We start from the raw sequence: 26,406 nt of genomic DNA, 5'->3' as shown, positions 1-26,406 counted from the left end.
AACTGGCCATCAACAAAATCTCTGCATCACTGTGATGTGCTTGTGATGGCCACGACGTCCACGCTGGAGGCTGTTGTTTTACCGGAATGAGGGCAAGGAACACCTGGCCCACCCAGGTTGGAAAAACGCTTAAGGCGTTACTAAACCACGGACAATAGCATGAGCAGTCTGTGCCTTAAGAACATGTTCCTGCTGCAGGTAACAAGTCAGAGCATGTCCCTTTATTTCCCATAAGGAATGCTTTTAGCTGATCTATAATCTACAGAAATAATCCTTATCACTGGGGCTTGCTGTCAACAAATATGTGGGTCAAATTCTGTTCATGGCTCTCAGCTCTGAAGACTGTCAGCCCCCGATTCCCACTCTGCACTCTATTTATGTGTCTTTGTCTTAATTCCTCTAGTGCCGCTGGGTTAGGGTCTCCACAACCAAGCTGGTCTCGGCACCTAATCCAGACCACACTTGGTTTATTGACGGTAGTTCTTCAAGGCCCAGTCGTCAGCCACCAGCAAGGGTAGGCTATGCTGTAGTGTCTTCCACATCTGTCATTGAAGCTACTTCCCTGCCCCCTTCCACCACCTTTCATGACTCTCAACAAGCTGAACTCACTGCTTTAACCCGGGCTCTCACACTTGCAAAGGGACTACGTGTCAATATCTACACTAATTCCAAGTATGTCTTCCACATCCTACATCACCATGCTGTTACATGGGCAGAAAGAGGTTTTCTCACTACACAAGGGTCCTCCATCATCAACGCTTCCTTAATAAAAATCCTCCTTAAGGCTGCTATATTGCCCAAGAAAGCCAGAGTCATTCACTGCAAGGGGCATGAGAGGTCACCAGATCCCATTGCTCAAGGCAACACTTACGCTGATAATGCAGCAAAAGCAGCAGCTAGTATTCCCACATCTGTCCCTCATGGTCAGTTTTTTTCCTTCTTGTCTATCACTCCCACCTATTCTCCCACTGAAACTATTACCTATCAATCCCTTCCTACTCAAGGTAAATGGTTCTTGGATCAAGGAAAATTCCTTCTTCCTGCCTCACAGGTTCATTCTAACTTAGAACCTCTCATTTCTTTTCCATCATGGAAATCCATCCTCAAGGAAATTACTTCTCAGTACTCCATCTGCTACTCTACCACTCCTCAGGGATATTTCAGGCCCCCTCCCTTTCCTACACATCAAGCTCGAGGATTTGCCCCCACCCAAGACTGGCAGATTGACTTTACCCATATGCCCCAAGTCAAAAAACTAAGATACCTTTTGGTCTGGGTAGATACATTCACTGGATAGGTAGAGGTCTTTCCCAGAGGGTCTGAGAAGGCCACTGCGGTCATTTCTTCCCTTCTGTCAGATATAATTCCTCGGTTTAGCCTTCCCACTTCTACACAGTTCGATAATGGACCAGCCTTCATTAGGTCACTCAAGCAGTCTCCCAGGCCCTCAACATCCAGTGGAAACCTCATGCCCCCTACCGTCCTTAGTCTTTGGGAAAGGTAGAAAGAATGGTCTTTTAAAAACACAAATCGCCAAAAGCTCAGCCTCCAACTTAAAAAAGACTGGACAGTATCTTTACCATCTGCCCTCCTTGGAATTAGAGCCTGTCCTTGAGAAGCTACAGGGTATAGTCGATTTAAACTTTTATATGGACGTACCCTGCATCTCACTCCATCCTTGACTACCCTCCCCCTGCTCGTCTGACTCTCCTCCTGGCCCCTCCTCTTGTTTGCTTATACCCAGCCCCATGAAGAGCTGTGAAAGGTTATAGACACCATGCGCTTTCTCATACACCGTGAGAACTGAACCTCTCCCTGTATGCAGTTGCATCATCAATCCCCATTACAACCTCTAATAGCTGCTGCCCTTGCTGGATCTCTAGGATTTGGGGTGCAGGACTCCTCTTTCAGTACACCCTCTCACCTTTTCACTTTACATTTCCAGTTCTGCCTGACACAAGGTCTCTTCCTTTTATGTGGCTCCTCCACCTACATGTGCCTACCTGCCAACAGAACGGGCACATGTACTCTAGTCTTCCTTACCCCAGAATCCAGCTTGCAGATCGGAATGAACAACTGCCTGTCTCCCTCATGATACCAACACAATAAAAAGAATCATCCCACTAATCCCTTTACTTGTGGGTCTAGGACTTTCTGCCTCCACTATTGTACTTGGAATTGGAATAGCAGGCACCTCAATCTCTGTCACAACATCCTGCAGCCTCTCTAATGACTCCTCTGCTAGCATTACAGATATATCACAAACTGTACTATCCTCCAAGCCCAGATTGACTCTTTAGCTGCAGTTGTCTTCCAGAACCACCGAGGCCTCGATTTACTCACTGCTGAAAAAGGAGGACTCTGTGTATTTCTTAATGAAGAGTGTTGTTTTCACTGAAATCAATCTGGCCTGGTACATACTAACATCAAAAAACTCAAAGACAGAGCTCAAAACTCACTAATTGGGCAACTAATTATGCTGGACCCACCTGGCCACTCTAACTTGGTATCCTGGCTTCTTCCAATCATTAGTCCTCTAATACCTATCTTCCTCCTTCTCTTATTCAGGCCTTGTGTCTTCCCATTAATCTCTCAATTCCTACGAAACCGCCTCTAGGCTATCACTAATCACTCTATATGACAAATGCTGCTTTTAACAACCCCACAATATCGCCCCTTACCCCAAAATCTTACTTCAGTCCAATCTCTCCCACTTTAGGTTCCCATGCCACCCTTAATCCTACTCAAATCAGCCCTCAGAAACGTTGCCCATCACCCCTCCATTAGGCTCCCAAATTTTTCACCCCAAGTTTTCATTACTTTATCTCATTTTATTTCTTCATGATTAACATAAAAAGACAGGAATGCAAGGTCTTCTGAGCTCGCTGCACCATGGTCAAGCCATCGTGACATTCCCCCGCTCTTGTGATAATGTACTTTGCAATATTTCCCATCTTTGCAAATGTACTTTATAACATACCTGCCTGCTCTTGAGACAATACACCCTCCTCGCCCTTGTGAATGTACTTTGTAACATCCTCTCCCCCTTTGAGAATGCACATCCATCCCCTGCCCACACACAAAAAAACTGCTCCTGACTCCACCACCTATCCCAAACCTGTAAGAACCAATGATAATCTCACCACCCTTTGCTGACCCGGACTCAGCCCACTTGCACCCAAGTGAATAAACAACCTTGTTGCTCACACTAAGTCTGCTCAGGTGGTCTCCTATACGGATGCATGTAACAGGAAGCAGCTCACACTGGGGCCAACATAAGGCCTTGCAAGGAGAGGCTGGGAAGGTGGAGTGGTGTCCATGGGGGTGACCTCAAAGTCAGGGGCTGGCAGTCAATGTATATTGCTCAGTGAGATAAGTCAGTCTGAAAAACCTGCCTTCTCAATGACTGAGTGCATAATATTCTGAGAAAGAAAACTAGAGATAGTAAATAGAACAGTTTTGTCTTAAACATGGGACACTGATCCAACTAGAATCGTGATGATTGAATGAACTCCACTGACTTTCCACAGTACCTTCCACTGACTGCTTATCTGGATGAACTTGGCTGTGTGGCCAGTTGTGGACTTTTCTGACCCACTGCGTTGGTCCAGCAATAGAATAGACTGTGCTGACGTTTCAGGTACTACTCTCTGATCCTGGAGGGAACATGCTCCCAAATGTATAACAGGAAAGACAACTGGTGGTATCTTGCTGCCAGAATTCCATAGAGAAATTCTTAGTAATTTAGTCAGAGTTCAAACTTTGGAGCCCCTGTTCAAGCATCTCCACAGGAAGCCACCTGAATCTAAGTTGGGCTCTAGAAAGAGCTTGCAGTTTGGGTTGCACTGAAAACCCAGCAGACTGATGTGTGGGAAAATACCTGCCTTTATTTGAGGCAATAGAGACTACGTATCCCAGTGAGCAAGAGCACAGCGCCTGGAACCTCACTGGCTGGGTTCAAATCCCACTGAGGAGCTCTATGTACCTGGCCATGTTGTATAGACCTCTGTATGCCTCAGTGCCTGGTTTTGAGAGGTTCAAAAGCTAATGTGGTCTCTGTTATGCTTTAAGGCTGAACATGATTGAACTCAGGTAAAGTCTTAAATAGACTAGTTCCTTCTAAGTATGCTAGTATTCACTCATTAAATGTTCCAAAAAACAAGCCGGACTCTTGGTAGTGGTTGAATGCAGACAATGAGCTTGCATGGCTTTAGGGAAGTGAAAGAGACTCACTTCATTCTTTACATGGGATGATCCTTTCCCTCTCATGGAACATATCTGGGCTGGGTGCACATGGTTCACACCTATAACATTTTGGAAGATGTGGTTGATTCCAGAGAACCTTAAATCTTTTTTTTTTTTTTTTTGAGACGGAGTCTCGCGCCGTCACCCGGGCTGGAGTGCAGTGGCCGGATCTCAGCTCACTGCAAGCTCCGCCTCCCAGGTTTACGCCATTCTCCTGCCTCAGCCTCCCGTGTAGCTGGGACTACAGGCACCCGCCACCTCGCCCAGCTAGTTTTTTGTATTTTTTAGTAGAGCCGGGGTTTCACCGTGTTAGCCAGGATAGTCTCTATCTCCTGACCTCGTGATCCGCCCGTCTCGGCCTCCCGAAGTGCTGGGATTACAGGCTTGAGCCACTGCACCCGGCCTGAGAACCTCAAATCTTAACACAACTTCTTTCCTCTAGGTTTTCATCCCTGACCCAAAATATGACAGTTTCTTCCAAACCAAGCCTCTGCGAAAGTCAAGTTCAATAGTGTGCCCTCCTCCCCCAGCATCTTCACTGTTGGCAGCCTCATGATGAGCCTTCCTGGCCAGTTGACTACTCCAAGTTCCCAGTGGTCAGCCTGGCTCCCAAGCTGGCTTACAACTAAGGACATTCAAACCAACTGCTACATGATGGCTGTGCCAGGAATAAACTTCCCTTCCACTGACCAAGCCTGGATGAACATGAATAGGAATTAGCTGGGGATGTGGCATCTGGGCAGGTGCTTCAGTGGATGACTGAAGATAGTGACCTTCACTTTCTCGTGAATCTTAATTCCGACAGCAATGTGATCAGGGTGAACTCAGGCCTGCCTAAGATGGGGTAGTGACTGCAGCTGCACAGAGCAGGCACCTTTCTGCTCACATCCTTCCTCACCAAGACTCAGTTTCTACAAACTTCTCATGCCTCCCTAGGCCCTGCAGGGGTGGGGGAAAGTTCCTCTCCTCTTACAGGAACCTGTGTATCCACAGCATTTCAGATTTCCCATCTCAGAGGACTCTATGTAGAAGTCTCTCAAATTTCCAACTGCTAACATGAACTCTTCCACTCACAGGGTGACAGCTGAAATGGAAGGGAAGATGCTAATCAGTGCATGGCCATGGGGACAGGTCATCATGGAATTTTCAAGTGAACAGCAGCCTCTCTGTGGGTTCCCACCGCTCCCATCCAGACGTGTAGTTTTCATGTACAAGGGTGTGATTTATGAGCACCTGTTTTGTTTCAAAAACAGAATCACTCCCTCCACACTATTATATTGTGTTTGTAAAAACAAGTTACAGGGGAAAAGGACCTGCCCCATCATATGTAGTTCATAGTGTGGACACACACAGTCAACATGTGAGAAGAAAACGTTCCTTCTATTTTTTGTTGTTAGATTGGTAATGCGCTGATGTTGTAACAAGGTTTTGGGAAGGCATATTTCACATGTGCTGGTGAAAAATCCAGTCATCGTGCTTATGAACTACAGAAGGATCTAAACTTCCATTCTTGATGTGAAATGGCATACCCATGCACTTCTGCTAGTTCAGAGTCATCAGACACTTCTAGGTGCTGCTGTAACAATTGCTTGGGACAGCCATAAAAATCACGTTCTACAAATCAAATTGAAAAATTTCAGTGTCCCTCAGTAGGTAACATTGTCAAACTCTAGAAATCATCCTTTTATCAACTATGTACATTACTTTTTCTCTGCATGCCACTAAGTCTACTTAGTTAATTATCTGTGTCTCTGTGAGCTCACTGAGCAATTTCACATGGATGGAGAGTGGGATGATAGCTAACAAAGAGTCAGAAGGGTGAGGGGGTGGGAGGCAAAGGATGATGGGGAATTACTTAATAAATTCAATGTTCATTACTCTGGTAATGGATGCCCTAGAAGCCCCTACTTGATCACTGCACAATCTATGCCTGTAACAAAAGTACACATGTATCCCATAAACTTGTACAAATAAAAAGGAAAAATTTTTTTAAATGGTACTCGCACAAGGTACCTCCTGGGAGGATGATGGATGTTGGGAGCCGAAGACCTGACGGTCGTGACCAACTCAGCATTCCACTGGAGGCTATATGATTAAACAGCAAGCTGTTTATCATGAATACAGGATGTGGGCAAACTCACACTGGCACCTGCCTCCAGAAGGTATGGTGAGGGCAATCATTCCCTGGCACCGTGCTCCTTGAGGTTATGTACTGGGACATCTAGAGCCTGCTGTTCAAAGAAAGCAGTCATGCAGGCCTGCACTAAATCAAGCAGCTGATTGACAACCACTCCCTTCTCCCTATCTCCTTTACTCAACAAACACTAAGGGCTCTAGAAGCTCAGGGCCCTTGTTCACTAGAAGCAAAGAGCCCCCTGACCCCTTCTTCCAAATACACTCTTTTGTCTTTTGTCTTTATTTCTCCATCTGTCCTCCTTTGTTCAGTTCAGCAAGGTCTGAGGCAGATGGATGCTGGCTCCAGGAAGGTTTCCTCCGAGTCTTGCATTCCTCTCTTGGACCCCAAGTGAGTGGATCCTGATCCTGAGGAGGATGAGCTGGTGGATGGCCCTGGAGTTCTGTGACCAGCACAACCCTCGACAGGGTACTGGGAGACCGTAGAATTGAGGTTTCTCTTCTCCACGCCCAGAGAAGCAAGGTTGCTAGGGTCAGATCCTGGCCCGGACTTGAAGCCAGGGGCAGCCCTGGGCCCCCAAGTTAGAATTAGAGGTTTCTGCTTGAGTGATTCTCCGGGGTGTGACTCAAAGGAGGGGCAACAGTGCCTCCAAAGAGGCAATTGTCTCCAGCACTGGGTCCCTAGGTCACCAAGGAGTTCTCCAGCTAGGGGAGCCCCACCTGTTCGAAACTTCCCCCATGGGGTGTGTGGTCCTCGGGCCCCTTTCCGTCCTGCTGTGCTGCTGAGTGACACAAAGTTGGAACTCAGATCTGGGGTCGCTTCTCTGCTCCCAGAGCCATGGGTGCTACTGAAACTGCCAGCCTCAAGGAGCTGGGCTTGTGCTGCCCAATGTGGAGCAGGGCTGCTCAATGTGGGGCTGAACACTGTTCCCAGTGCTAGGAGCACAGGCAGCAGATGCAGAGCCAGAGGCAGTGGGGGAACCAGGGTGATAAAGGAGATATGGTAAAGACCATCTGGGTGCTGGGGGAGCAGTGTCCAAGACAGAATTTGCAGATGACTAACCTCCAAAGCTGACTCTGTTGGGCTGTCCTGGCAGTTAGTCCCTACAGTGGAGGTTGAAGCTGGAGCTAGAGCTGAGCTACCAGATCTCCAAACCGGAAAGAGCAGTCAGAGGTGGGGGCTGCATGCTGCTGTCTATCAAAGACTCCCAGTACTGGCTGGGTAGTGGCTGAATGGTTACCGGGAAATTTCAAGTTGGGCTGGAGCTGCAAGACTTCAGTTCAAGAGGCTTGTGGTGTCCTTGGTGGACGCCTTGCTGCCACTGGGGTACGTCTGAAGGGCCTGGGCAGATGGGAAGAAGCTCCACCAGAGCCAACATGAGGCCTTGCAAGGAAAGGCTGGGAAGGGGAATTGGGGTCCATGAAAGTGATCTCAAAGTCAGGTGCTAGCAGTCAATGTATATTGCTCAGTGAGATAAGTCAGTCTGAAAAAGCTGCCTTCTCCATGACTCTTAGTTCATAATATTCTGAGAAAGAAAACTACAGGGACAGTAAATAGGACAGTTTCGTCTTAAAAATGGGAAACTGATCCAACTAGAATCATGATGACTGGATGTTCCACTACTTTTCCACAGTACCTTCCATTGATGGCTGTTCTGGATGAACTCGGTTGTGTGGCCAGTTGTGGATTTTTCTGACCCACTGTGTGGGGCCAGCAATAGATTGTGCTGATTCCTCAGTTGCTACTCTCAGATCCTGGAAGCAACCTCCTCCCAAAATGTGTTTCAAGAAAGACAATTGGTGACATGTCGCTGGCAGAATTCCAGAGAAGTTCTTACTAATTTATTCACAGTTCAAACTTCCGATACTCTTTTGCACCATTTGCAGAACAAGTCACCTGAATCTGAGTTGGGCTCTAGCAAGACCTTGCAGTTTGGGTTGCACTGAAAACCCAGCAGACTGGTGTGTGGGCAAATACCTGCCTTTATATGTGGCAATAGAAAGAGGTAGCATATCCAAGTGAACAAGAGCACAGTGCCTAGAGCCTCACTGGCTGGGTAGAAACCCCACTGAAGAATTGTAGGTACTTGGGAATGTTATACAGAGTAAGGCAGCAGATCTCAGTGGCCAAAAGCACAGTGCCTGGAGTCTAAAGCTCTTGGTGGAAGCAGCTGGAAGACAGAGGAGCTTCCAGCAGAAGAGGTAAGTCCACGTCTCTGTGTTTTGTTTTTCTTTCTCAGATGTTTAGAAATGGGGGTTATGACCTAGGAAAATGAATGAAAGAAATTAGTAATTAATGAATTCAACAAAGGCTGTCTGAGGGCTGCCTCCGTGTTGAAAAAGTCACCCTGGATCCCCTCACTCTAGGAATGGTGGCAGCCACTTTGTTATTCAGTTTCAAGGCTGCAAGAAGGATGTAATTTTTTTTTTTTTTTGGTGAGACAGGGTCTTACTCTGTTGCCCAGGTTGAAGTGACATGGTGTGATCTCTGCTCACTGCTAATTTTTGCAGTTTTTGTAGAGATGGGGTCACTTCCTATGTTGTCCAGGCTTATCTCAAACTCCTGGGCTCAAAGGATCCTCCTACCTCAGCCTCCCAAAGTGCTGGGATTACACATGTGAGCTACCCTGCCTGGCTCCTAATTCATATGTTAATCTCTTGCTTGGGCTCCCCCAGAAGGTGGTGAAATTACTCCAGCTCAATGCATTTCACATGGCTGCTCCTGTGTCATGGGCTCAGGTGCATCTGCTGGCACAGCTGCTAGGTTACCAGAACGGACCCTTCCTCCACCTCAGCTCGGAGCATAGTGATGACTTGTGACTCTCTTTCCCAACAGAACTTCAAATTTCTGAAGACAGGGGCAAGTGCTTGAGCATTTGTACTCATGGTTTTGTTTGAGGGATGATAGCTAGAACACAATACCTCTTAGCATGGAAAGGTTGTCACTTGTCACAATGAACAGGCTTTCAACTCATGGAAATTCATTCCCTTGTTCACTTTCCCTCTGGCAGTGACTATGGCTGGACTCTTACAAGAAGCAAGCAGCTGTCCCGTCTGTGCAGCCTACCTAGAAAAACCAGTGTCCCTGGAGTGTGGATGCACCATCTGCCTCAAGTGCATCAATTCACTGCAGATGGAGCCCCCATGGGCAGGAGCTATTTTACTATTGCTGTTCCACGGTGTCCAAGAAGAAAACCATGTCCAATCAGCAACTGAGGAGGTTGTTTTCTCACATGAAGGAACTGGAGCCCAAACTGAAGATTTCTACAGATAAATTCAAGGATGTGGAAGTTCCACGGTAAGGAAATCTGTGTACCCTGTCCCCTTCCTACGACCAGGCCAAAAAAATCACTTGTGTATTAGCTTCCCATTCCTTATGGTGATTAGCTGCTGTCTGGCACCTAAAATTAACATGTTCCTCCAGCATCAGTCTCAGCCCTGATAATTTACAGAATCACCTGGTGATCCCCAAGAAAAATTATCGATGTCCAGGTCATGGCCCAGACAAGGGATTTCTTAAATCTTACTGTGCTCCAATTACCTGGGGATCTTGTTAGAATGCAAATTCTGAACTGGGAGATCTCAGGATCGGTATCCTTTCATTGGGAACTTTGCTGAGCAGCAAGAAACATAGAGCAACTGAATTTGAATTTCTTTCTAGCTGAGGTTCCCAGGACTCTGATATTAAGATTGCCCTGATAATTCTAACATGCAGTGAATGCTGGCACCTATTGCACCAAGCAACCTCACCCCAGGGCTGGGAAGAGTTTGGAACCAAGCACCTGCGGTGTTTGTTCCTGTGTGAGGCGAGTTGCAGACTCTGGTCTCCTCATCTGTGCCCCATGGGCTTCAACAGTGGCCCTGGCTCCACGAAATACTATCAGACTGCATAACACCGGAGGGAAGGGACATTTAAATGAAGAGATCGCGGTCAGCCTGGGCAAAGAACTACACCTATAAATGGCAGTGGGCTCCTATGATGTCCCGACATTGCTGGCTCCTGCACGGTATCTTCCCCGACACTCATGATCTCCCCTCATCCACCTACCAACACCTGACTGCCTCTCTACTGAAACATGGAGGACAGATTCACTCTGCCCACATTTTGTTTGGCGCCCCCTTCCTCCTTCCTTGTCTATTTCCACTCAACTCATTTCTTTCACTAATTTACCACTAAACAACAATCAATCCCCTGATGTCTTATTGTAATCTATAAAATCCACATTGGTGAACATATTCATTTTTTTTCACTTGAAGGATAACATGTTCTGTAGATTTTTTTTCACAATGTTCTGGACAATGTTTTTCTTTTTTTTTTTTTTTTTGAGACGGAGTTTGCTCTATCACCCAGGCAGGAGTGCAGTGGCATGATCCAGGCTCATTATAATCTCCGCCTCCTGGGTTCAAGTGATTCTCCTGCCTCAGCCTCCTGAGTAGCTGGAATTATAGGTGTCCACTGCCATGCCCAGCTAATTTTTGTATTTTCAGTAGACACACGGTTTCACCAGGTTGACCAGCCTGCTCTGGAACTCCTGACCTCAGGTGATCCACCTGCCTCACCCTCAAAAAGTGCTGGGATTACAGGCGTGAGCCACCGCAACTGGTGGCGTTTTTGTTTTTTGAGATGGAGTCTTGCTCTCTCGCCTAGGCTGGAGGGCAGAGGCACGATCTCGGCTCACTGCAGCCTCTGCCTCCTGGGTTCAAGTGATTCTCATGCCTCAGCCTCCCAGGTAGCTAAGACTACAGGCGCCCACCACCACACCCAGCTAATTTTTGTATTTTTAGGAGAGTTTCACCATGTTGGCCAGGCTGGTCTTGAACTCCTGACCTCAAGTGACCCGTCTGCCTTGGCCTCCCAAAGTGCTGGGATTAGAGGCATGAGCCCCCACGCATGGCCTGACAAATTTTCTCTAGGCCAAATTATACTGCTTCCCTTCCTTTCTTCCTCCATGAACATTGGTGGCTTCAACTCTCAGCCACATACCCAATGCCTTAAATTATACACCTTTGTATTTGCTGCCCCTTTCCCCTACAGTCACTGATGGTTAACAAGTTTCAAATACCTTTCTCTTGGCTTTTAAATTTACCATTGTTTTGCTTAAGGCCTCACCGCCCATGTAGGATGGAAACCATTCTTCCATCTAGGCCCCCTTCCTCCCCTTGGCCTTGGATTCTCTTAATGTCCAGGACTGGTACCTCTGTCATCACACCATCAGCTACAGAGATAGACCACCTGCTGTCAAAACTGTGCATAATTTGTTTACAAACATGGAAAACAAAAAGCTGGAATTATGCTCTAGGGACTATTTAAATTGGAGCAATAAAATGTGGAAAGAGAAATATTTCATTTAATATTGGTCACTTGCATTGTCTTAATTATCATTTGTTCATGCATCAAACTGGTAGAAAGAGGGTCATGATGTCTGCCTTCACAGACCCTCCACTCTAAATGAAGAAAAGTCCAATGAAGCAAACACATGACAGAGAGTACAACAAAAATTTCTACTGTGAATAAGAGGTATCACTAGCCAGGCATGGCAACTCATGCCTGTAATCCCAGCACCTTAGGAGGCTGAGGCCAGTGGGTCACCTGAGGTTGGGAGTTCGAGACCATCCTGGCCGACATGGTGAAACCTGTTCTCTACTAAAAACGCAAAAATTAGCCAGATGTGTGGCGCATGCCTGTAATACCAGTTACTCAGGAGGCTGAGGTGGGATAATTGCTTGAACCCGGGAGGCAGACGTTGCAGTCAGCCGAGATCATGCCACTGCACTCCAGCCTGGGTGACAGAGTGAAACTGTCTCAAAAAAAAAAAAAAAAAAAAAAAAAAAAAAAAAAAAAAAAGTGTCAGGTATTTCCACCAAGCATACCTGAGAGAATTGGAACTAGTCAGGGAAGTTGCCTCATAAAAAGTTTTTTTTTTTTTTTTTTTTTTGAGGCGGAGTCTCGCTCTGTCGCCTGGACTGGAGTGCAGTGGCCAGATCTCAGCTCACTGCAAGCTCCACCTCCTGGGTTTACGCCATTCTCCTGCCTCAGCCTCCCGAGTAGCTAGGACTACAGGCGCCCGCCACCTTGCCTGGCTAGTTTTTGTATTTTTAGTAGAGACGGGGTTTCACCGTGTTAGCCAGGATGGTCTCGATCTCCTGACCTCGTGATCCACCCGTCTCGGCCTCCCAAAGTGCTGGGATTACAGGCTTGAGCCACCGCGCCCGGCCTTCATAAAAAGTTTTGAGTTCAGGATAAGCAGCAGAATTAAAGTAACTGAAGTCAAGAGATATTTGGGACTTTGAAGTAGATGGGAGACATGGACTTGGCTTCTGTCCATTTGCTGAGTAGGTGACCTGTTTTTCTTGTCACAACCGATGTGACCTTGGATGCCCACACGGCCAGCAACTTCCCCCTCATTTCTGATGACTCAGGAGCATCCAATCTGGGCGCAGCAGACCGAATCGGCAAGACCTTGCTCAGAGATTCCGTTTGTCCGTGTGTGTCCTGGGCTCCCCTTGCTTCATCTGTGGCCACCACTACTGGGAGGTGGACATGGGAACAGGCATGGAATGGGACCTGAGAGTCTGCAGAAAAACCATCCACTGAAAAGGGTGGATCCCACATCTATACATTCAGGAGAGTCTCTGCTGAAGAGCCCCTGAGCCCTTTCTTGGCTCCTTCAATTACACCTAACAGTGATCAGGGTGTCCTATCTGCCTTGTAATGAACCCAGCCACCGTAATGCTTCAGGCCATCCTGAGGCCAAATAAAACACTAGCTGCAAAGAAACAGTAATTTTCTGAATTACTTGGTGGTGTAGGAAGTTTCTGCTTGTCTGCACTATACGAAGTCATAGGAGAGTAATATTGGACATTTCATGATTATAATTAATGTAATTTGATTAGATTACAAATTGAGCCCTAAGTGTTATTGTCACCATCTCATTGAACCTTATGTTCTATATGTCGTTTCCTATACAAACGTTCTATATTCTGGGATCCATTTCCAAATGCTTTCCTTTTTATTTCTGTAAGTTCAAATTAATGTATTATGGAAGTTATGAGTTAAACATTTGGAGATCACCTAATGGATTATGTGATTTACTAAATGATACCAGTGCAATAGATTTTATTCCTAGTAAAAACGTGTGTGTGCATGTGTATTTGAACAGACAACTGGAGAAATGCCTACGTCCTATTCAGAACCGAAAAGAAACGTTTTCACCACCATGTATCAGTGTAGGTGACATTTTCTTGGATGTGTGTATCATCTACATTAACAATGAGAATCCCCCTCAGGGGGATGGACTGTTTTGTCTCAAGTGTTCTCCTGGTAATAACCTGACCCTGATTGGCTAAATCTTCCTCCTCCCTTTTCCCACGTGGAGTCCTCAGTGCCATGCTCCCCCCACCCCCCCAGCCACGCTGACACAGCCCTGCTCACTGCAGAGACGCATGCTGGGGACCAAGCAATCCTGCTGTAATCCCAAGGCAGTTCCCCACAGGAAGGATCTGCTGAACCTAGTGCTTTTTCAAGCGCTTCCTCTGCATATTCCAAAGCAATTCAAAATGGATTAGAGACTTCAATGTAAGACCTGAAAACATGAAACTACGAGAAGAAAACAGGGGAAAAGCTTCCTGATGTTGGTCTGGGCAATGTTTTTGGATACAGCACCAAAAGCACAGACAATACACAGACAAGTGGGGTTGCGTCCAACTAAAAAGCTTCTGCACGACAGAGGAAAACGACATTCAAGCAGCCTACAGACTAGCAGAAGGTATTTGCAAACTGCACAACTCATGAGGCTGCAATATCCAGAATATATACGGAACTCACGCAACACAGTAGTCAAAAACAAATCACCTGATTCAACATGGGCAAAGCACCTAACCAGATATTTATCAAAAGACATATAAATGCCCAACGGGTGTAAGAAAAAGTGCTAAACAGCACTAATCATTAAGGAAATGCAAATCAAAAATCAAAACCTCTATGAGATATCATCTCATACCTGTTAGAACGGCTATCATCCAAAAGAAGATAACAAGTGTTGTGTCCGTAATTGGTGGGTTCTCGGTCTTAGTGACTTCAAGAAATTAAGCCACAGACCCTTGCGGTAAAACTGTCACAGTTCTTAAAGATGGCGAGTCTGGAGTTCTTTCAGATGTTTCCGCAGTTTTTTCGTTCTACTGGATTCTTGCTCTCACTGTTTTCAAAGGCAATGCTGCAAACCTTCCTGAAGACTGTTACAGCTCATAAAAACAGTCCCAGACCCAGTCACTAAACAACTATATTCATTGCAAACAGACAAAGAACAACCCCACCACATTACAAATACAAAACCCAAGCATGTTGCCAGCAGCTGGTGCCCGCAGCCTGCATTTATTCCCTTATCTGGCCCCACCCACATCCTGCTGATTGGTCCATTTTGTAGAGAGCTGATTGGTCCATTTTACAGAAAGCTGATTGGTCCATTTCACAGAGAGCTGATTGGCCCACTTCACAGAGTGTTCATTGGACCATTTTTGACAGGGTGCTGATTGGTGCGTTTATAATCCCTGAGCTAGACACAGAGTGCTGATTGGTGCATTTACAATCCCCTAGCTAGGCATAAAAGTTCTCCAAATCCCCTCTAGACGCAGGAGCCTAGCTAGTTCCACCTAGTGGTTTTTCGCTAGGGCGGCAGGCGGAGTTGCCTGCCACTGCTGCGCCATGCACTGCACTGCACTGCACTGCACTGCACTGCACTGCACTCGTACTCCTCAGGCCCTGGTGGTTGATGGGACCGGGCGCCGCGGAGCAGGGGACGGCGCTCGTCGGGGCGGCTCGGGCCGCGCGGGAGCCCACGTTGGGGCAGGGCGGGCTGCAGGTCTCGAGCCCTGCCCCGCGGGCAGGCAGTTGAGGCCTGGTGAGAACTCAAGCGCAGCACCGGCGGGCCGGCACTGCTGGGGGACCCGGTGCACCCTCTGCAGCTGCTGGCGTTGGTGCTAAGCCCCTCACTGCCCAGGGCCGGCAGCGCCGGCAGGCTGCTCCAAGTGCAGGGCCCGCCGAGCCCAGGCCCACCCGGAACTCGCGCTGGTCGGCTAGAGCCACGCAGCCCCGGTTCCCGCCCGCGCTTCTCCGTCCACACCTCCCCGCAAGCAGAGGGAGCCGGCTCTGGCCTCCGCCAGCCCGGAGACGGGCTCCCACAGTGCCCTGGCAGGCTGAAGGGCTCCTAAAGCGCCGCCAGAGTGGACGCCGAGGCCGAGGAGGCGCCTAGAGCTAGGGCTGCTAGCATGTTGTCACCTCTCATTGAGGATGTGGGGGAAAGGGAATGCTGTACACTGTTAGTAAAAATGTAAATTTGTACAGTGTACAGCCGTTATGGAAAATAACGTCCATCCACAGATGAATGGATGAGGGAAACGTGTCTACACAACGGAATATTATTCAGCCCCCAAAAAGAAGGAAATCCTGTCATTTCCCACAGCCTGGATGAACCTGTTGTGCTAAGTGAGATAAGCAAGTACAGAAACACTAATACTACATGATCTTGGCCTGGTGCCGTGGCTCACCCTTGTAATTCCAACACTTAGGGAGGCTGAGGCAGGTGGATCACCTGAGGTCAGGAGTTTGAGACCAGCATGGCCAATACGGTGAAACTCCATCTCTATTAAAAATACAAAAATAGATTGTGGTGGTGCACGCCTGTAGTTCCAGCTACTCGGGAGGCTGAGGCAGAATCGCTTGAACGCAAGAGGCAGAGGTTGCAGTGAACCAAGATGGCACCACTGCACTCCAGCCTGGGAGACACAGCAAGACTCTGTCTCAAGAAAAAAAAATAAATACTGCATGATCTCACTTATATCTGGAATCTAAAATAATCAAACTCATAGAAGCAGAAAATAGAACAGTGGTTGCCAGAGATTAAGGGTGGGAAAAAATGGGGTGTTGTTTAATGGGTATAAAGTTTCAGTTATACAAGATGAGTAAGTTCTGATGATGTAAATGTACAGCGTGTAACAACACTCCATTGTATACCTGAAATTTCTTGAGAGTAGATCTTAACATCCTTAACCACCCCACCTCCAAAAAAGAAAGAAAGCGGTAACAATATAAGATGATGCGTGTGTTAGTTTGCCGTGATCATTTCACAATGTGTGTGAAACATCTGGGTGCCCACTTTAAATATATACAATGTTTACTTTTCAAGCATACTCAGATAAAGCTGGGGGAAAACAAACAGTCTTTCTGGGGCCATTGTTTGCAGACCCCTGAGTTATGGCATGCTGTGATGGCTAGATCAGTTTCACTTCAGCATGGTAAGAGGCAGGTGACAAAAACTGGCATGAAAGGAGCTGTTGGAACGAAGGGGCAGGAGAGGACTGACCTATAGGATCAGCCAGAAGACAGACGGGCATTCCAGGAAGAGAGTAAATTCTGGAGGAAATAAAGGATTTTCGTTTTAAGGGGTTGGGAGGCAAGAGAGAAGGCCGAGAGGGTTTGTGTCTGAAATGGGGTCTCTAGGTGAGAAAACGTGTGAGACAAAGTGCAAGGCTGGAAACGCGTGCACGTGTGCAGGAGGTGGGAATCTACCGCACCGAGTGTGCACATTTGCATGTACGGTGGGGGCGTCTGCGGCTGTGGGTAGAGAGAAAATTCTGGAGCATACATCTGAGAGAGGTGGTGTGGGTGGGAGTGGGAGGGTGTGTAAGAGAGAGCGTGGGTTGTGACAGGTGAGGGGCTCATGTGTGCAACTGTGCGTTCTGCGAGAGTGAGGAGGTCTCAGATTGAGGAACTGCGTTCAGTGTTCAGAGTGGAGTCCCCACGCAAGAGCCTGGGGAGTCAACCAGAAAGACCCGCACGTAGGGCAGGCCCGGCGACCTCGGGCGCCGTCTACTGATTTACAGACGCCACTACCTGAGAAAGGCCCCTTCAGTTCGCTCATTGCGCAGCTGTGGACCCTAAACGGAGCCACAACCGTCCTGCCAACCCACGACAGCAGAAAAGCCCTGTGGGAGGGCGTGTGTTCACTTCTGCTCCTCTGGGCAAAGATGCCCAGGTCAGAAACACCCACCCGACCCTCCCACCACCCAGAGACAGCCCCACCTGCACAGCTCAGAGCAGGACCGCTGACCTTCTGGCTCTCCGGTCATATTTGCTATTGAAGACCAGAATAAAGTATATTTATCAGGATTGAATACATGGGTCATGAATGAATAAATTCATTCTCCTTACATGTCGGTTCCTATTGAGAAATATGGTGGCGAGAATTTATTTCCTCCGGAAAGAGTAATAAATGTGGAGCCCCTGGGTTTGGTGCTATTTGTTATGCATTTCTCTGATGTTGTAAGAAAAGAAAGAGATTCAGAAGAAATACCACATTTCGGCCGTGAACTTATGTAGCTTGCTGCCGCCCTAGGTGATTTACTTAGATTGGCTTCTGCATTTTGACAAATAAGGAAATTGGGAGAATTAAAGCCTCTGGTTTTAAAGCCTGCTGCCGAGTCAAGTAGAACTGTGACTTTGTTTGTTTGTTTGTTTAGAGAGTCTCGCTGTGTCACCCAGGCTGGAGTGCAATGGCACAATCTCAGCTCACTGCAACCTCCACCTCCCGGTCTCAAGCGATTCTCCTGCCTCAGCCTCCCAAGACCTGGGTCTACAGGTGTCTGCCACCACACCAGGCTACTTTTTTTGCATTTTTAGTAGAGATGGAGTTTCACCGTGTTGGCCAGGCTGGTCTCAAACTCCTGACCTCAAATAACCCACCCACCTCAGCCTTCCAAAGTGCTGGGATCACAGGTGTGAGCCACCATGCCCAGCCCAGATCTATGACGTTTTATTTTTGTTTTTATCTGTTTCTTTGAAAAGAAATGGAGTGAAGATGCAGAGACATGAAATAAATTATTTAAACACATTATTATTATTATTATTTTTGAGTCAGAATTTCGCTCTTGTTGCCCAGGCTGGAGTGCAATGGCACGATCTCAACTCACTGCAACCTCCACCTCGTGGGTTCAAGTTATTCTCTTGCCTCCCCCTCCCCCTCCCAAGTACCTGGGATTACAGGCATGCGCCACCCTGTCGGGCTTTTTTTTTTTTTTAGTTGAGATGGGTTTCTCCATGTTGGTCAGGCTGGTCTCAAACGCCCGACCTCAGGTGATCCGCCCACCTCGGCCTCCCAGAGTGCTGGGATTACAGGTGTGAGCCACCACGCCCTGCCTTAAACACATGATTAAATCAGTAAAATGAAGGGCCTGACAAATAAATGACCACTGAGCTAGGATGTAGAAGACCAAGGCCTGGAAGAAGGGGGTCCGCCTCTTCTGTCTCTGGTGAGCTAGGACCTTCCCTGCAGGCACATCCTACTCTGTCCTTCAGGCTGGCTCTCCATGCCCTCAGGGGCCTTAGTCCAAACATCTGGACAAAGGCGCTATGAAAGGACCTCTAACAAAGTGTTTTTCACCATGTTCAGTTAAAGAGTTGCATGTTTTTCTGTTTTTCCTAATGAGAACACGGGACTTGAGAACTAATCATGTGTCTTTGCTTTAATTTGAAATGATCAGAATAATCTGAAAAAAACAGAGAACTATTGCCCAGGAAATGAGAGAGAACTGAACTCAATCACTTAAATATATAATCAAATCCCTTCCCCAGCCTTCCCGCATGTGTGCTGGTTTTTTCATTCTCACTCTTCAAACTGATCACCTATAAATCATCTAAAACCACAACGAAATGCTTTTGAAAACTTTTTAAAAAGAAGTGCATCTCATTTTATGTAAGTTGTGATATAAGAAAAAGAGTAAGATTGTAAAAATATTTTTTACTTTTGATATGGTGACTTGCAAAGGTTAAAAAAAAAAATAGGACTTTGAATGGTCATCTCATTGTCTGGGAAGAGGTTTTGGATTTATTTACCAAGCTTCTAAACATGAATCTTCCTAATCATGGAGAAAAAGCCCTTTCAAAGCAGTTGTTGTAGGCCGGGTGCTGTGGCTCAGGCCTGTAATCCCAACACTTCGGGAGGCTGAGGCAGGTGGATCACCTGAGGTCAGGAGTTTGAGACCAGCATGGCCAACATGGTGAAACTCCATCTCTATTAAAAATACAAAAATAGATTGTGGTGGTGCACGCCTGTAGTCCCAACTACTCGGGAGGCTGAGGCAAGAGAATCACTTGAATCCAGGAGGTGGAGGTCGCGGTGAGCCAAGATTGTGCCATTGCACTCCAGCCTGGGCAACAAGAGTGAAACTACATCTCAAATAATAATAATAATAATAACAATTTGAAAGGTTGGTGCAAAATAGATAGTACACCCTGGAAGAGAGAATTTTGTTGCTCATAAGGGCAAGACAGCAAAAACTGGCACTAGGAAGACTGCCTTTATGAGAGTCTTACAAGATTATTCATAAAGGGTTAGAAAAGGTGTTGCTAGTAAGCATCTTCTGGGTGGTCCTCTGGCCCATGCACAGTAGCTGTACATGCTTGTTCATACATTGCATATCTCATTTGCATTTTAATCTCCACCCAGGGGTGGTTTTTTTTTACTATTAGAATGAGCAAAGGGTCAGTTTGAGGACAGGTAAAATCAAACTGTGCATGCTCTCTAGAGGGGAAAGTCCCTACTGAAGATAGCTTTGCTTGAATGAGCTCAATTACAATGCAAATACTGAGGCTTAATGTGTTGATTGTATAGTCACCACAGTTACTACATCCTGAGAACATGGTTACTTCTTTGACTACCTATCCTGCTTCATGATCAAGTGGGATTCATCCCAGAAATGCAAGGATGGTTCAACACATGCAGATCAATAAACATGATATATCACATAAACAGAAGCAAAAACAAAAACAATATGATTATTTCAATAAATGCTGGAAAATAATTTGGTAAAGTTTAGCATATTAAAAACCCTCATCAAAATGGATATAGAAATAACATAGCTCAAAAAAAAGTGGAGGCCATGTATAACAAACCCATAGCTAACATTGTACTGAATGAGGAAAAATGGAAGGCCTTTCCTCTAAGTACTGGAATAAGACAAGGATGCTCACTTTCACCACTATTATTCAACATAATACTAGAAGTCCTGGCCAGAGCATTAGGCAAGAACAAGAAATAAAGGGCATCCAAAATTGAAAGGAAGAAGTCAAATAAGCCTTGTTCACAGATGACATATCTTATACCTGAAAAAATCTAAAAACTCTACCAAAAAACTGTTAGAACTGATCAACAAATTTAGTAAAGTTGCAGAATACAAAATCAACATACAAAAATCAGTAGCATTTCTATTTTTTTTTTTTAGACAAAGTCTCACTGTGTTGCCCAGGCTGGAGTGCAGTGGCACGAACATGGCTCACTGCAGCCTTGATCTCTTGGACCTAAGCGATCCTCTCACTTCAGCCTCCCAAGTAGCTGGGACCACAGGTGCACACCATCATACCTGGCTAGATTTTTTAAAAATTTTGTAGAGATAAGATGGGGTCTCACCATGTTGCCCAGGCTAGTACCAGTTCTATACACCAACAAAGAACATTCTGAAAAAGAAATCAAGAAAGAAAGCTCATTTACAATAGCACCAAAATAAAAATAAAACACACAGGAATAAATTTACCAAGAAGTGAAAGAGCTCTACAAGGAAAACTATAAAACACTAATGAAAGAATTTAATGAGGACACAAAAAGTGGAAAGATATTACATGTTATGTTCATGGGTTGCAAGGATTTTATTGTTAAAATTATAATACTACCCAAAGCAATTTACAGATTCAATGCAATCCCTATCAAAACCAATGACATTCGGCCGGGCGCGGTGGCTCAAGCCTGTAATCCCAGCACTTTGGGAGGCCGAGACGGGCGGATCACGAGGTCAGGAGATCGAGACCATCCTGGCTAACACGGTGAAACCCCGTCTCTACTAAAAATACAAAAACTAGCCGGGCGAGGTGGCGGGCGCCTGTAGTCCCAGCTACTCGGGAGGCTGAGGCAGGAGAATGGCGTAAACCCGGGAGGCGGAGTTTGCAGTGAGCTGAGATCTGGCCACTGCACTCCAGTCCGGGCGACAGAGCGAGACTCCACCTCAAAAAAAAAAAAAAAAAAAAAAAAACCAATGACATTCTTCATAGAAAAAGAAAAAACATATAAAATTTATGTGAAACCACAGAAGACCTCAAATAACCAAAACAATCCTGAGCAAAAAGAACAAAACTGGATGCATCACACTATCAGACTTCAAAATATACTACACAGCTATAGTAACCAAAACAGCATGGTACTGGCATAAAAACAGACCACATAGATGAATAGTATGGTATAGGGAATCCTGATATAAATCCATGAATATGAATTTACAACTAATTTTTTTTTTTTTTTTTTTTTTTTGAGACGGAGTGTTCTTGCTCTGTCACCCAGGCTGGAGTGCAGTGGCACAATCTCAGCTCACTGAAACCTCCACCTCCCAAGTTCAAGCAATTTTCCTGCCTCAGCCTCTGGGACTACAGGCATGTGCCATCATGCCCGGCTAATTTTTGTATTTTTAGTAGAGATGGGGTTTCATCATGTCCTGACCTCAGGTGATCCACCCACCTCAGACTCCCAAAGTGCTGGGATTACAGGCATGAGCCACTGAGCCCAGCCTTACAACTAACTCATCTTTGACAAAGGTTCCAAGAACATACACTGGGAAAAGGTCAGTCTTTTCACTAAATGGTGCTGGGGAAACTGGATAAGTATATGCAGAAGAATGAAACTAAACTATTTCTTGCCTCTCACCACACACAACAATCAAATCAAAATGGAATAAAGACTTAAAACTTTCTGGAGGCAGAATCTTGCTCTGTCACCCAGGCTGGAGTGCAGGGGCATTATCCTGGCTCATTGCAGCCTTGACCTTCCCAGGCTCCAGTGACCTTCCTGCCTCAGCCCCCCGAGTAGCTGGGACTGTACAGACACACACCACCATGCCCAGCTAATTTTTGTATTTTTGTAGAGATAGGGTTTTGCCATGTTGCCTAGGCTGTTCTCGACCTCGTGAACTCAAGCAATCCTCCGGCTCGGCCTCCCAAAGTTCTGGGATTACAGACCTGCACCACCATGCCCAGCAAGACTTAAATCTAAGACCTGAAACTATGAAACTACTGGAAGAAAACATTTGGAAAATGTTCCAGGACATTGCTCTAGGGAAAGATTTTTTGTGTAGGACCTCAAAAGCACAGGCAACCAAAGCAAAAATAGACAGTTGGAATTACGTCAAGTGAAAAAATAAGGGAAACAACGAAGTGAAGAGACTGATGCAGGGCAGTTGAACCCCAAAATTAGCCCGGGAGGGTTCTTGGCTTTGCCCAGGAAATAATTCAAGGGCGAGCTGGTGGTGTTAGGCAGCAACTTTCATTGAAGCAGCAGTGTACAGCAGCAACAGAGGTACTGCCCCCTGTTCAGCAGGGCCACCCCATAAGCAGTGTGTCCAGAGTAGCAGCTCAGGGGCAGTTCTGCAGTCCTATTTATACCTACTTTTAATTATATGCAAATTAAGAGGTGAATTATGCAGAAATTTCTAGAAAAAGGGTAACTTCCAGGTCGTTGAGTTGTTGCCATGGAAGGGGGCAGTAACTTCCAGATATTGCCATGGCAACGGTAAACTGACATGGCACAATGGTGGCCACGTCTTATGGAGAGGTGCTTTTGCCTCTTCCTGTTTTAGCTAGTCCTCAATCTGGTCTGATGTCTGAGCCCTGCCACTGGCATCAAGTCCCACCTCCTACTTCAAGACAACCCGTTGGATAGGAGAAAATATTTGCAAACCATCTCAAAAGGGATTGATAACCAGAATATATAAGGAGCTCAAACAACTCAATAGCAAAAAAACCCAAACAATCCAATTTAAAAATGGGCAAATGATCTGATCAGATATTTCTCAAAAGCAGACATTAAAATGGCCAACGTGGCTGGGTGTCAGTGGCTCATGCCTGTAATCCCAGCACACTGGGAGGCCAAGGTGGAAGAATCACTTGAGGCCAGCAGTTCAGGACAAGCTTGGACAACACAATGTAATTGTGTTTCTATAAAACATAAAAAATTACCTGGGCATGGTGGCATGTGCCTGTAGCCCCAACTACTCAGGAGGGTGAAGCAGGAGGCTTGCTTTATCCCAGGATAAAGAAGATGTCGCATATAAACATTCAGCCATACAAAAGAATGACATCTTGTCATATGCAGCAACATGGATGGACCTGGAGACCATTATGTGAAGAGAAACAAGCCCAGCATAGAAAGACAAATATCACATGTCCTTACTCATCTGTGGGAGCTAAATAAGCAGATCTCATGAAGATGGAGAGTGGATTGATGATTACCAGAAGCCAGCAAATGAAAGAGGGAAAGGGAGATACAAGGGGGAAAAGGAATATATATAACTGTATTTATTACCACCAATTTTCACTTAAAAATGGTAAAGATGGCCAGGCACAGCGGCTCATACCTATAATCTCAGCATTCTGGGAGGCCAAGGTGGGAGGATTGCTTGAGCCCAGAGTGCAAGGTTACAGTGGCCTATGATCAAGCCACTGCACCCCAGCCTGGGTGACAGAGTGAGATCCTGTTTCAAGAAAAAAAAAAAAAAGGTAAAGCCAGGCACAGTGGCTCATGCCTGTAATCCTAGCACTTTGGGAGGCCGAGATGGGCAGATCACCTGAGGTCAGGAGTTGGAGACCAGCCTGGCCAACATGATGAAAACCCTGTCTCTACTAAAAATACAAAAATTAGCCAGGTGTGATGTCAGGCACCTGTAGTCCCAGCTACTCCAGAGGCTGAGGCAGGAGAATCACTTGAACCCGGGAGGCAGAGGTTGCATGAGCCAAGATGGTGCCACTGCACTCCAGCCTGGGTGACAGACCGAGACTCTGTCTCAAAAATAAAAAATAAAAAAAAGAAAAATAAATAAAGGTAAAGATGATAAATTATATGTGTATATTTTACTTCAATAAAAAGAGTGTTGTTAACTTCCACATTTTTTAATTTTCCTGTTTTCCTTCTGCTATTCATCTCTAGTTTCGTGGCACTGGATATTCAATACAGACCCATTTTGGGCTCATTTATGTAATACCTTGTTCAGATCTATTCTCTTATAATTTCTCTTTCTCCACACACAGAAAAAGCCAATAATTTGTCATTCTGACCCTGATTTGACTTTCTCTGGGAAATCAAGTCCCTCTTCCTACAACATAAAAAGCAAAGGCTTGACAGAGCCCTGGCTTCACTTTCATCAATCTATAAAGTGTTTTCAATTGAGAGTTTTACCAATGAGGTCCGTTTAGATCCAGCAAAGAGAAGAATCTGCTGACAGTCACATGGAACAGAGGCAACTAAAATAAAAGCCAATTCTTGGCCCAGTGATTATTGGGTACACCAGAGTATGTTATCCATGAATTCAGTATACCTTTACTGGAAGATTCTGCTTATTGAAAAAGTGCATGGGCCAGGCGCAGTGGCTCACGCCTGTAATCCCATCACTTTGAGAGGCCAAGGCAGGTGGATCACTTGAGGTCAGGAGTTCAAGACCAACCTAGCCAACATGGTGAAACCCCATCTCTACTAAAAATACAAAAATTACCCGGTGTAGTGGTGGGCACCTTTAATGTCAGCTTCTCCAAAGGCTGAGGCAGGAAAATCATTTGAACCCAGGAGGCAGAGGCTGCAATGAGCCAAAATCATGCCACTGCACTCCAGCCTGGGTGACAGAATGAGACTCTGTCTCAAAAATAAATTAAAAAAAAAAAAGAGTTCATGGAATTTTGATTCAGAATGACTAATACAAGTTATTAGTCATATTCTAGTACAATACTGGGCTTTAAATAAAAAATAAAAATTTCTGAGCTTCTAGACAAAAAAGCAGAAGTGACATGTAAGGGAAAGAAATTAGAATCTACCTTTTTGAGAGCAATACTTTGTACCTGAGGAAAATGGAGTACATATTTAAGAAAAGAAACTATAAGCCATGAATGTTATATCCAGCAAAACTAACATTCAGGTAGAAAAGACCCTGACATGCCACACTGTGACAGAAGACCTCAGGTGCTATTATTCCCATGATCTCTTCCGGAGAAGTAACAAACTTCAGACAACAAAATGCCTAGAAAGACATCCATACAGGGCAGATCTTGAGTCCTAAATTTGCTACTTGTATAAATAAGACTAAATGAGGGTGATTTGAGAGGGTGTGGGGCCCCTCCCAGTATCAGGTTCACAGGGTGCTAAGACCTGTTTGCTGCTCTTTCCTGAGTGTATGATCTGTCCACAGAGAGTGTCTATAAATGTCTTACAGGAGCAAATTAATCCGGGCATTTACCTAGGCAGTCCTCAGGAGACTGGTGCCCTGGCTAATGAAACAGGTACAGATGAAAGAGAAGGTCTGTAGGACTGCACAATGAAATGACAGAGTCCTGGCTGGGCATGGTGGCTCATGTCTATAATCCCAGCATTTTGATAGGCTGAGGCAGGTGGATCACCTGAGATCAGGAGCTCAAGAACAGCCTGGCCAACATGGTGAAACCCCATCTCTGCAAAAATACAAAAATTACCTGGGCATGATGGCAGGTGCCTATAATCCCAGCTACCTGGGAGGCTGAGGTGGGAGAATCACTTGAACCCAGAGGCGCAGATTGCAGTGAGCCAAGATGGCACCATTGCACTCCAGCCTGGGTGACAGAGTGAGACTCTGTCTCAAAAAAAAAAAAAAAAGAAAAGAAAAGAAAAGAAAAAAAGAAAGAAAAGAAAAAACAGAGTCCCATGTACCTGGGCCGTGTGAGGAGCCAGAGGTCTGGTGACATGGAGCAGTTGGGGGGGATAGTGGCGACCCTGTCCCTCTACCTGAACCATCAATATGATCCAGCCAGGAGGCCTGCGTATTAAATATAGACAGCATCCTGGAGCTCTTTTCTTTTTCTGCTAATAATCACTATTCTCTCTACCACCACCAGCACCAAACTTTGCCTCTGCCTTTAAAAAAAAAAACAAATCACAGAGGGTGGAGCAGGATGGCTGAATAGAAGCCAACACCATGTGG

The 26,406-nt window shown here is 45.9% G+C and overlaps 1 non-coding gene and 1 pseudogene across 1 annotated transcript; one reads left to right on the top strand and one right to left on the bottom strand.

Annotated features, from left to right (window-relative positions):
• Positions 1-5,636: 5,636 nt before the first annotated feature.
• On the bottom strand, positions 5,637-5,741 carry LOC115900215. Its single transcript, XR_004059883.1, has one exon. It is a non-coding gene; the product is annotated as a small nucleolar RNA U13 (small nucleolar RNA).
• Positions 5,742-8,537: 2,796 nt separating this feature from the next.
• LOC104666359 lies at positions 8,538-13,091 on the top strand (annotated as a pseudogene).
• The last annotated feature ends 13,315 nt before the right edge of the window (positions 13,092-26,406 follow it).

Source organism: Rhinopithecus roxellana, chromosome 10 (genome assembly GCF_007565055.1).
Source record: "Rhinopithecus roxellana isolate Shanxi Qingling chromosome 10, ASM756505v1, whole genome shotgun sequence".
In the NCBI taxonomy this organism is placed as follows: Eukaryota; Metazoa; Chordata; class Mammalia; order Primates; family Cercopithecidae; genus Rhinopithecus; species Rhinopithecus roxellana.
The sequence above is the reverse complement of the archived record's forward strand: the minus strand, read 5'-3'. Positions and strand labels throughout refer to the sequence as shown.